At 31.1% G+C, this 10,967-nt stretch overlaps 1 long non-coding RNA gene across 1 annotated transcript; it reads right to left on the reverse strand.

Moving 5' to 3' along the window:
- Positions 1-3,126: 3,126 nt before the first annotated feature.
- Positions 3,127-3,986, reverse strand: LOC149222816 (uncharacterized). Its single transcript, XR_016248928.1, has 2 exons — positions 3,700-3,986; positions 3,127-3,526 (listed from the first exon to the last, which is right to left on the reverse strand). It is a non-coding gene; the product is annotated as an uncharacterized LOC149222816 (long non-coding RNA).
- Positions 3,987-10,967: the final 6,981 nt, after the last annotated feature.

A 10,967-nucleotide genomic window follows, 5' to 3' on the forward strand; every position in this document is an offset into this window, starting at 1 on the left:
AAACTTCATTATAGTATATTTAAAAAAAAATATATTTTCAATCCAAAAAACTTCATTATAGAAATAAATGATCTAAACCTCTTAGAATATTTAAAAAAACCCAAATCTATTTAAAAATATTAATCATTTATATTATTTTAACATTTAAATTAACAATAATATTAAATCAAACATTTTAAAATATTTTTAGAGGATTTTAATTTCTTTTAATTATTACTTAAATATTATGTTTAATTAAATATTTGATCCTACCTAATTTAGTAAAATGATTACATAATAATTTTGATATATTTTATAACATCTCTCAAATCTAAATTATACCAAAATTTTAATATTTATAATACTTAAACAAGTGCTGCATGCAGCCGGTAGTCCCTGCCTATATAACCGAAAAATTAGCATTTGTTATTTTAATTATATTGCAAAAATAGCTCCGACTAAGTTTGACACTAAACACTAAGCATGCTAACCAGTCACCAAAAAGTAGCCCTATGTTTGTGACCACAACTTGACCTCGGATATAAAAAAGTAAATTCAGATATAAATAATTCGAACATGATCCTATAAGCCAGACCAGAGAAAGAATGACATCTCAGACATGAATGACCCTCCCTATATAACCGAAAAATTAGCATTTGTTATTTTAATTATATTGCAAAAATAGCTCCGACTAAGTTTGACACTAAACACTAAGACCAAAAAGTAGCCCTATGTTTGTGACCACAACTTGACCTCGGATATAAGAAAGTAAATTCAGATATAAATAATTCGAACATGATCCTATAAGCCAGACCAGAGAAAGAATGACATCTCAGACATGAGCCGCAAAAAAGTGTTTCCAATTGCTAGTCTTTTCAAAGCCTCCCTACTGAGGATTTGGCGGCCTGCTGTTTGCTGCCGAGACTCTGGAACCCCACTCAAGCAACTCTTTGCTTGTATCATCCTTGTGTACAATAACTTCAATGGGAATTGACAATCAACTCATTAATATGGCAGTCAACTGTAGAAATAAACAAAATTAAATGAAGCATCTATAATGAGATCCATGTAAATTTACCATTGAACCTTCAGGCCTCAACAACATTGTAAACTCTTTAGTAGGGCGACACAACCCCTCCACTCACTCAGATATAGCTAATATCAGGCACGCGATTATTCATTGAACAATTTTCAGCGAAAATACAGTGCTGAAGCATTGTAAACTCTTTAGTAGGGCGACACAACCCTCCACTCACTCAGATATAGCTAATATCAGGCACGCGATTATTCATTGAACAATTTTCAGCGAAAATACAGTGCTGAAGCAAACAATCCTTGGGAAAACAATGCGCCAAAATAATATATAAAACAGGATTATAAAAATTAATGGCCAAGTATAAACAACAGCATAATAATAAATTTCAGACCATTACAGCCATGGCTAAGAATGAATATAATCTACCCGTTGAATATGATTTAGATGGTGTTATATCTGAGCTTAAAAGATAAAGCTGTATAAAAATGAGATCTTAATTCATTAATTACATATACATAGCAATAACAGAGTCGTTTGGAATTTTCATATACAAAGAATCGGTGGCTGTTTTAAGAGATCTTACATTGAAGAAAGCATCCATATTAGAGATAGGGATTGTTGAATGTGTTTACCCTTGGTTCCAAACTATTGACATTTCACAAAATATTGCCTTGCCATAAACATTAGCAAGAATGAAATTGCCAGGAATTGGACACTTTCAAGTCTCATAAACTTTAAATTCCTCAACTTAAATGGATGTTTAGCGCTGGAGAAAGCTCAGTCTACAAGGTCTGATATTTGTACATAGTTGAAACAAAGCAATCAAATTTTCTGGGAAGATATTCGCAAACTTTTGGTGATTATTTTTGTACATTATACCACCAAATATTAATTCTCTCACATATTTATTCTCTAAATTAAGAACATAATTCTCTCACATATATATTCTCTAAATTAAGAACACAATCCCTCTAATTGAAGTATTAATCTCATCATCTCTCATTCACTTTTCTGCTCAACGTTCATCATATCTCATTCTCCTTAACCTATAAGTTCAATATTAAAAGCAGTTCAATATGTCGTCTGCTATCATAATCGTTGCCAGCAGTCAGTTATGGTCGGTGGAATACATGAACGCAGATAGAGCTGGATAGGCATAGGCAGCCGGAGCTACAGTTGAGAATTGGCCCTAGAGGAGACACCAGAGTAAGCAGCAGAGGCATTGGCCCCAGAGGAAGCACTGGAGTAAGCCGTACAAGGTAGAGGCAACAATTCTTTATACAGAATTGAATCCCTAGACACAGAATAATTTCATGCAAATGCCTAATAGCGAGCACTTTAGAATAATTTCATCAATGCATTCACATAAGCCAAACAGCATAAGTTGAGGCATCGATCATATATATCACCATAAATCTCCTACACATAGCCACCCAATGTGATTAAGTCCGTGAGGGAAGCTACCTAAGTGAAAAAGGAAATTGCCATATATAGCTAATTCATGGTGTTTTTCTCTGTTTTTGAGACTTGCAAGATTTTTTCCAACCTTATGAGATTTTATTTGTCAAAGTTTACTATATAATGCTCAAAGGAAAAGGAGGATGGCTCAAAATCAAACTACTACCTTGCCCATTTGAAGCCACACACTATGGAACTAGCTTTGTTGCTACCTTTGCTTTTTATTAGGATTCTTCTACAGGTGCTTCAACAGTTCGTGGTGAAACCCAGACTACTACGTTAGCTGGAACTAGCTTCTTCAACATAGCCACCCAATGTGATTAAGTCCGTGAGGGAAGCTACCTAAGTCAAAAAGGAAATTGCCATTTATTTATAATTCATGGTGTTTTTCTCTGTTTTTGAGCCTAGCAAGATTTTTTCCAGCCTTATGAGATTTTATTTGTCAACGTTTACTGTAGCTACAAGTCGACTAAGGATTTATCTACAAAGGCATTCAAATCCTAGGATTCAAAGGATAAAGATAAAGCATTTTGGAATGCCAAATAACTTTGGCAGAGACACGCAAATGGTAAAGAAATTCTGGATTTTAAAATAACTTTAAACCATCAAAGGAAAAATTGAAATTCGACAGAGACCGGATTTTGTTAGAAATATTCAAAGAAGATTTCAAGAGAAAATTTGGGCATCCCAATCAATAAGTGGCAGAGTATTCTTTTTGGAGGAAAATCAGTCCTATCCAGATCACTTCTAGCATTACCAAAGAGCAGCTTATTGCAATTTCTATATATTTCTTTAAATAAAGGCCTTGAATTAACATAATGAAAATGTATTGCACAGAGAATGTAGCTGCAGGAAAAAGTAGAATTGGTACAATTCAATCCTGCTAAATAAATTTTTTGATCATTTGTAATTTCGCAGGGCTCACGACCATACCTGTCAAATAAAGCTGGCCTTCAAACGCTGTCAAATAAAGCTGGACTGAAGTTGGACTTCAAAAGTTTTCAAAGTTCACTGCTCTCAAACTGTAATGTAATGTATACACTTAAAGACAAACTGTGCAAACTGTGAGAGTCATGAATATATGTTGAGTCGATGAATCGTAATAGCAAAGCAGGATGGCATTCAGCAAAAAAGCAAAGGCCAGAAAGAAAAGGCAGAGAAACCAGTTACTACCGGACGGAATTCAGCATCACACCAGGGTTGTATTTGTGTTTTTTTAAACGCACCTGACTTTTGAACGCAATAGCCTTCCATGACTTCTGGACGCAATAGCCTTCCTTGCTCCTGCCTTCTGGACGCAATAGCCTTCCTTGCTCCTGCCTCCATTACCATTACCATTACAACCTGTCTCCATTACCAGCAGGTATCTTAGCATGCCCATCTCAAAACAAAAACAAAAAGCTCACACGCGGAGGCAGAGGACTGTCAAAAATACACGTGGAGGCAGAGGAATGTCAAGAAGTAACATGTAGCATCGATGGCATCAGCGCCCGGGCTAAACAAAACTACTTTGGATAAACAAAACAAAACTTTGGATATAAATAAGTTGCAACATTCCTCGACCTTGGATAAATATAACTTGTCATACTATTTCTACATTGGGATATGCGAAGCTGGCAATAAGAGGTCGATTTCTTTCGAGTTAAAAATTTTGGTTAAAATTTAGAAGGATAACCATTGCAACTCTAAAACTTTGGTTAAACTGTGAGAAAGCTTAAAAAAAAGAAGTCAACGATGAATTAATGAAAGTCAACGATCTACCGTTCGCTATAGTCCAAGCAGGGACTAATAACAGATACAATATTTTGTAACCAATTCCCTTAACCTTAAAGGCTCCATGAATTGATGTTCACATATTTATATATTTAAACTATGAATGTGAGCATCACTAACTAGTGCCATGCATTAAATGCATTCAACGCATACTGAATTCATTGTCATCCCGAGGCTGTCACAATTAATTGTTTTTTGATATTTTGGTATTATTTAGTTTTCATGGGTTTTTAAGTTAATATTTTATTGTTTGATTTGGTCTAACTTAGTTAATTGAATCAGCTTTAATGTTTGTGTTTGGTTTAGTCTAATTTGATGAGTTGGATTAATTTTGGTGTTAAATGTTTATTTAGTTTAATGTGATTAGTTGATTAAATTTGGTGGTTTTGTTTAAATTGGTCAAATTTTTTATATGATTTTTATAAAAATGTTATTAAAAAAATATTTTTATAACAAAATTAACTTAATAGATAAAGATAAAGATTTTTAATCACCCATCAATGTGGATGGAGATATGAGAGGAATGTTGCATTAACAAATTGTGTGATGGGAGGAATGTTGCATTAACAAATTGTGTGATATTAAAAAAAATATATTTTTATAATAAAATTAACTTACTATTTAGTAGACATCATATAATTAAAATTTTGAAAAAAAAAAAGATAAAAGTTCTTCAATCACCTATCAATATGGATGGAGATATGAGAGGAATATTGCATTTATAAATTGTGTGATAGGAAGAATGTTGCATGAACAAATTGTGTGATTTATAAATTGTATGATGCGAGGAATGTTGCATTAACAAATTGTGTGATGTATACAATCATCATGTATATTAAAGTTACAAGGAATGGCACATCTTCCACATGAGTATATGTAAATTATGGATTAAGTGTCTTTCAATGGTTTTAGTTTTATTATTTACAATATATTTAAAAATATATATATCTTCAATCTAAAAATCTTTATTAAAGAAATAAATAATTTAAACATCTTAAAATATTTAAGAAAAAGTCAAATCTATTTAAAAATATTAATTATTTATATTATCTTAACATTTCAATTAAAAATAATATTAGATCAAAGATTTTAAATTTTTTAGAAAATTTTATTTTTTTTAATTATTTTAATTAAATATGTGATCATACCTAATCTAGTAAAATGATTTCATAATATTTTTGATATATTTTATAACATCTTCCCAATCTAAATTATAACCCGATTTTAATATTTATAATACTTCAAAAAATGATAATTTGAAATATCAACAAATACAATTTTGTAACCAATGTCCTTAACCTTAAAGGCTCCATGAATTGATTTTCACATATTTATATATAAAAATACAAAGCCAAGCATTAAATGTTAAACTATGAATGTGAGCATCACTAACTAGTGCCATGCATTAAATGCATTCAACGCGTAGTAGGTCCAAATAAAGTATCATTGTCATCCCGCGGTTGTAACAAATAATTGTTTTTTAATATTTTGGTATTATTTAGTTTTCATGGGTTTTTAAGTTGAATATTTTAGTGTTTGATTTGGTCTAACTTAGTTATCTGAATCAGCTTTAATGTTTGTGTTTGGTTTAGTCTAATTTGATTAGTTGGATTAATTTTGGTGTTAAATGTTTATTTGGTTTAATTTGATTAGCTAATTAATTTTAGTGGTTTTGTTTGATTTGGTATGTTATTAAAAAAGAATATTTTTATAACAAAATTAACTTACACTATTTAGGAGACATCATATAATTAAAATCTTGAAAAAAAAATAGATAAAGGTTCTTGAATCACCTATCAATGTGGATGGAGATATGGGAGGAATGTTGCATTAACAAATTGTGTGATGTATATGACCATTAGTAATGTGTATGCTAATGTTACAAGGTATGGCAAATCTTCCACATGAGCATATGCTAAATGACACTTTCATATCAAATAATGTATGTGATGTATACAATCATTATGTATATTAAAGTTACAAGGAATGGCCCATCTCCCACATGAGTATATGTAAATGACATCTTGATAGCAAGTAAAATGTGAATGAAAAACACAATTTTATTTGCACTATGGTAATTTTCCATCTTAAAATTTTAAGATAGAAAAAAAATAAAAATATGAAAAATTATTAATTTCACATGTTATTGTTATTTTTTTATCATTTATAATTTCTTAAAAATGTCAATCTTCATTTAATTTTCTATTATGATTGTTTAGTATTAATTTTCAATTTTCTATTATGATTGTTTAGTATTAATTTTCTATTTCAAATAGTCTATTTATACTATAACTTATTTTTTTTATCATTTATAATTTCTTCAAAAATGTCAATCTTCATTTAATTTTCTATTATGATTGTTTAGTATTAATGTATTAATTTCAAATAGTCTATTTATAATATAACTTTTTTTTTAATCATTTATAATTTCTTCAAAAATGTCAATCTTCATTTAATTTTCTATTATGATTGTTTAGTATTAATGTGTTAATTTCAAATAATCTATTTATAATATAACTTTATCAAAGTAATGTGATAATTTTTTTTAAAAAGTCAAACTTCATTTAATGTTCTATTATAATCATTCAGCATTAATGTGTAAATTTAAAATACTTTATTTATAATATTATTTTCATTTTATATTGATTACGAAAATGATAACTTGTAAACTATTAATGGTAGGTAATTTATTATTATTGAGTATTTTAAAGAAGAGGATACAAATAATGGGGCCATGAATGATATAAACCCATGTAAATTAAATTATTTTGATTGGTTTTGGGTGATACTTAGTGTGTTCAATTTTTGTTGGTGTGTATATGAATATAAGAAAGTAAAATAAATATTTTTGGTATAATGAATTTCGTATAAATTGATTATTAATGTAATGGTGTGTATATAATTATGTTTTACTTTATTGATTTGAGGTAGGTGAAGTTTATAGAACATAAAATATATTGATTATTTTTTAGAAATTTAATTTCAAAATATTTCTTATATTTTATTTTAATATTTATATAAATGATATATTTTGATTTTGGTGTTTTTTTATCATATTAGTTACTTGGATTGTTAATAGTACACACATTTTTTAGTTATATTTATTTATTTGTAATGCTCAAATTTATCTGATAGAGATAGGATTTTTCTTTCTTTGCAATGTTTTTTTTTTCACCTTCATCTCTAAGGCACGTTAGTGATTTATTATAGAAGTCCATAATGGTTATGTGGACTGCTAACTATTCCATGCCAATTAAACTATCATATGATCCCAACAATAGTAGATTAATGGTAGATGTTGTGGGCATGCCACTTAACTGGAGTGGGCACAATTCCACTAACTCTATTACCCTCTTTTGGTTCTCGTGGCCAATTGGACTAGCCATGACTTTGCGTGGGGTTTCCTTTGCAAGTTGCACATCTTTGCAACCTTTTGGATAATATAATTAAAATTAGAACCGAGATCAATTAAAATTGAAACAAGATGGTTGGTAACCATATCTTCCATCTCGATCACTGAGGCTTGATGATATTCTTATCTTTTATCCAATGCCACATAAATTTTAGTTACACTCTCAACTACAATGTTCGTCATCACTGTGTCTTGGACATTATATAGCTTATTGGTGTTTTGTTGTTAAAGAGGGCAATCCCTCTGCTTGTGGTTCTCTCCACATCCCCAACATTACAATGACCTTCTCATGGGCTCCTTGATCTCTTCTCTTATTATTTTAATAGTTTGGTCTCTACTAGCAGGAGTGAAATTCTACTGGAATTCACCCTTGTTGATCCAGATTGGATCATTATATTGTTTTTCATCCATCTCGATGCATTCATAGTGGAAAAAGTGGAGGAATCAGGTCACAAGGTTGTTTTTACTGACAGGACACAGTTTGGCAAAACGAGGTTTAAAACTTTTTGAGAGCATTTTGAGGCATCAAATGACATTTTTTGAGGGTAAATTTTTCACGCTCTCGCGTAGAACCTTTTCACGTTATTCTACACATAAATATCTTTTCAACGACGCAAGAAGCGCATCAATTAGAGTTCACATGCAAAATTTATGGCACTTAGAAGTTGACCTTCTTGTTTTCACACCTACAATTTGGGAGGACGTTGCGTTAGCCCACATTATTCAAGGAAAAGGGGGCTATCCATGTGATTATGGTGTAAAAGTCTGTAAAAGAGTCTATATTGTAACTCTAGTTAAGATTTGATGTAGTCAAACTTAACCACTAGTAGGTTATCAAGTTGTGTTATAACCAGGCCTCTAGGAGGAGGAGGATTCCATTCTTTCGAGTGAATTTGTTCCATAGTTGAGAAAAAATAGCCGAGAGGGATAGGAGGTAGAGCACACAAAGAGGATTTGTGCAATGTAGCAACCACGAGCCACATGCCATACTTCGTTGTACCTACATCCATATATCCAGATAGAGAAAGCGAGCGAAGTGACCTCATCCAGCTGAGTTTTCTCCTGAAAGGGTTTCCCAAAACATATCTTGTGTCTTATATGTGCGTGAGATTTTTATTTTGTTGTTCTCTATTTTCTATGTAATTTTTATTCGCATGCATTTACTAATTACAGTGAAATCTACAGATCTAGTAATTTAATAAAATTGTAATAGTGTAGAATAAAATATTTTTAATATAATATTATCAAATTTGTTGTAGAATATCCACGGTAGTTTACAGATCTCTTGTCAGGAGTATTGAATTTAACATGTTTCCCTCCTTTCTTGTTTCCTAAGGATTTTGGTCCCTTTCTTTTGAAACTACTTTTGTCCCTTTTCTCCCGATATGATCAGAATTCAGCCCTATGTTGAGACTAATCATAGCAATAGTTAGCCTTTTAAATGGTGTCTTCCAATGTTCTTAGCTCACCAAACTCAATTCTAACTTGGTATGAATTTGGTAACCCACTAAGGTATCTCAATAGCTTCAAAATTTGTTGGTTAATCATCCCAGGAAAGATTTCCTAGACTATGTTCATGGAAGTCCTTAATTTTGTAGTCATAATACCTCTTAGACAAGTACTTCTCACAAAAATATTTTTCAAATTTTCTCCATGATAGTTCCTTTACTCTATTTTCTTTGATAGTTCTCAAATATTCCCACCATATATCAACTTTTCCCTACAAGTTGAAAATGACTACCTTGGCCTTCATGTTTTTAGAGTAGTCAGAATCTAAAGTATTTCTTCATTCCCAACAACTAGGCTTCTGCCTCTTCAACCTTCTTTATTTCTCCATCAAAGGTAGGGGACTTTGATTTCTTGAACTCTTCCAACATCCAGCTATTCTCACTTCTCGTTTGTTGGTTGTGGCTTCTAGTTGCAGCACTAGAAAATTGGTAATGGCTAGTTGACTCTCTTTCTCTATTTTTGAGTAGGAATTCTTCTCTCACCGATCTTCATTTGATTACCTATGCATTTTCCTTAATTTGTTTTCTTCTACCCTATTGGTTTCCGATCCCTTCTTCCAAATTTCTTATGGTCTTTCCTTGGATTTGTGCCTACCTAGATAGTGGTATTGAGCTCATGTTGCATCTTCCTTTGCAAGTCCAATAAGCTATGCAAAATCACTTCCTTTCTTGTGCTCTCACAATATTCTCATTGTCAACCTTGCAAATTCTCAATTCATCCTTTAAGCTTTTGAGGATATCCGTCCATTCAAGGGAATTTTCTTTTGACCTCTTTCCAACTGAGTCCTCTTTCTTATTATGATGGGATCTATCTGTGCTAAATTGTACAATTTTGCTGCTCATTCCTCTATTTCTTGTTGGAATTTGCATCATCTCATGTGTTGTCATACACAAACAATTGTAAGTTAAATGTAGCATGAATATACTAATTTATCACCTTGTTTTATCAACACTAAGTACAGTGTTTTTTAAGGATTCAAATATTATGCCTATTTATAGTATTATAGGAGACTATTCTGGTTTGAAAAGTCATACTTGTAGAATGTAGGCAAATATTTAATAAAAGCATGCAATTTTTGGCAAATTTCATCCATTTAAACATTTATATGTAAAAAATGGGTGAATTTTTAAACAAATGGGTGAATTTATTTATTTTTTATTTTTTATATTTTAATTTTCAGAAAATGTCCAAAAAATAGCCAATTAGTGAAATTTCAACCCTAAATTTTTGCTTGACATTAAGCATGTTGATCTAAAGTTGTTCACATAATCAAAACCCATGTCATATATATATATATATATATATATATATATATATATCAACCACGTCAACTATAAACAAAAAATAAGCATATATAATAATTAAATTGTCATATTAAATTCTATCATTTGTGCATGAGCCTCTTCAGGTCTAGTGTTCAACCTTCGCTCTGATACCACTCTATTACATACCCATTCCCTCAAATATTAGGTTATGGGCTACCCAAAATTTTCCTTTTCATTTTACTAGGTTGACAATAAGCTATGACACTAGATGGGGTTAAAAAATACCTCCTATCTCAAAGGAATTTAGAATTTAATTTTGATACCATTGTTGTGATCATCTCGCTAAAATCCATATGATGATATTCATTTTATCTCAATCTAAGTCATAGAGCAAAAATTATACCCATTAGAAGTTTTGGCTTATTCAAAGAAGCCAAGTCATCACAAGGGCCCCACGTGACATCAATATGGCTTCCACCTACCCTTGGTGGCACATGCATGTCATCACTACAGGGTCCTCATTCGAGTGGCTTTT

Source organism: Pinus tabuliformis, chromosome Q (assembly GCF_031772625.1).
Source record: "Pinus tabuliformis cultivar Carrire ecotype Pingquan chromosome Q, CPIR1, whole genome shotgun sequence".
NCBI lineage: Eukaryota > Viridiplantae > Streptophyta > Pinopsida > Pinales > Pinaceae > Pinus > Pinus tabuliformis.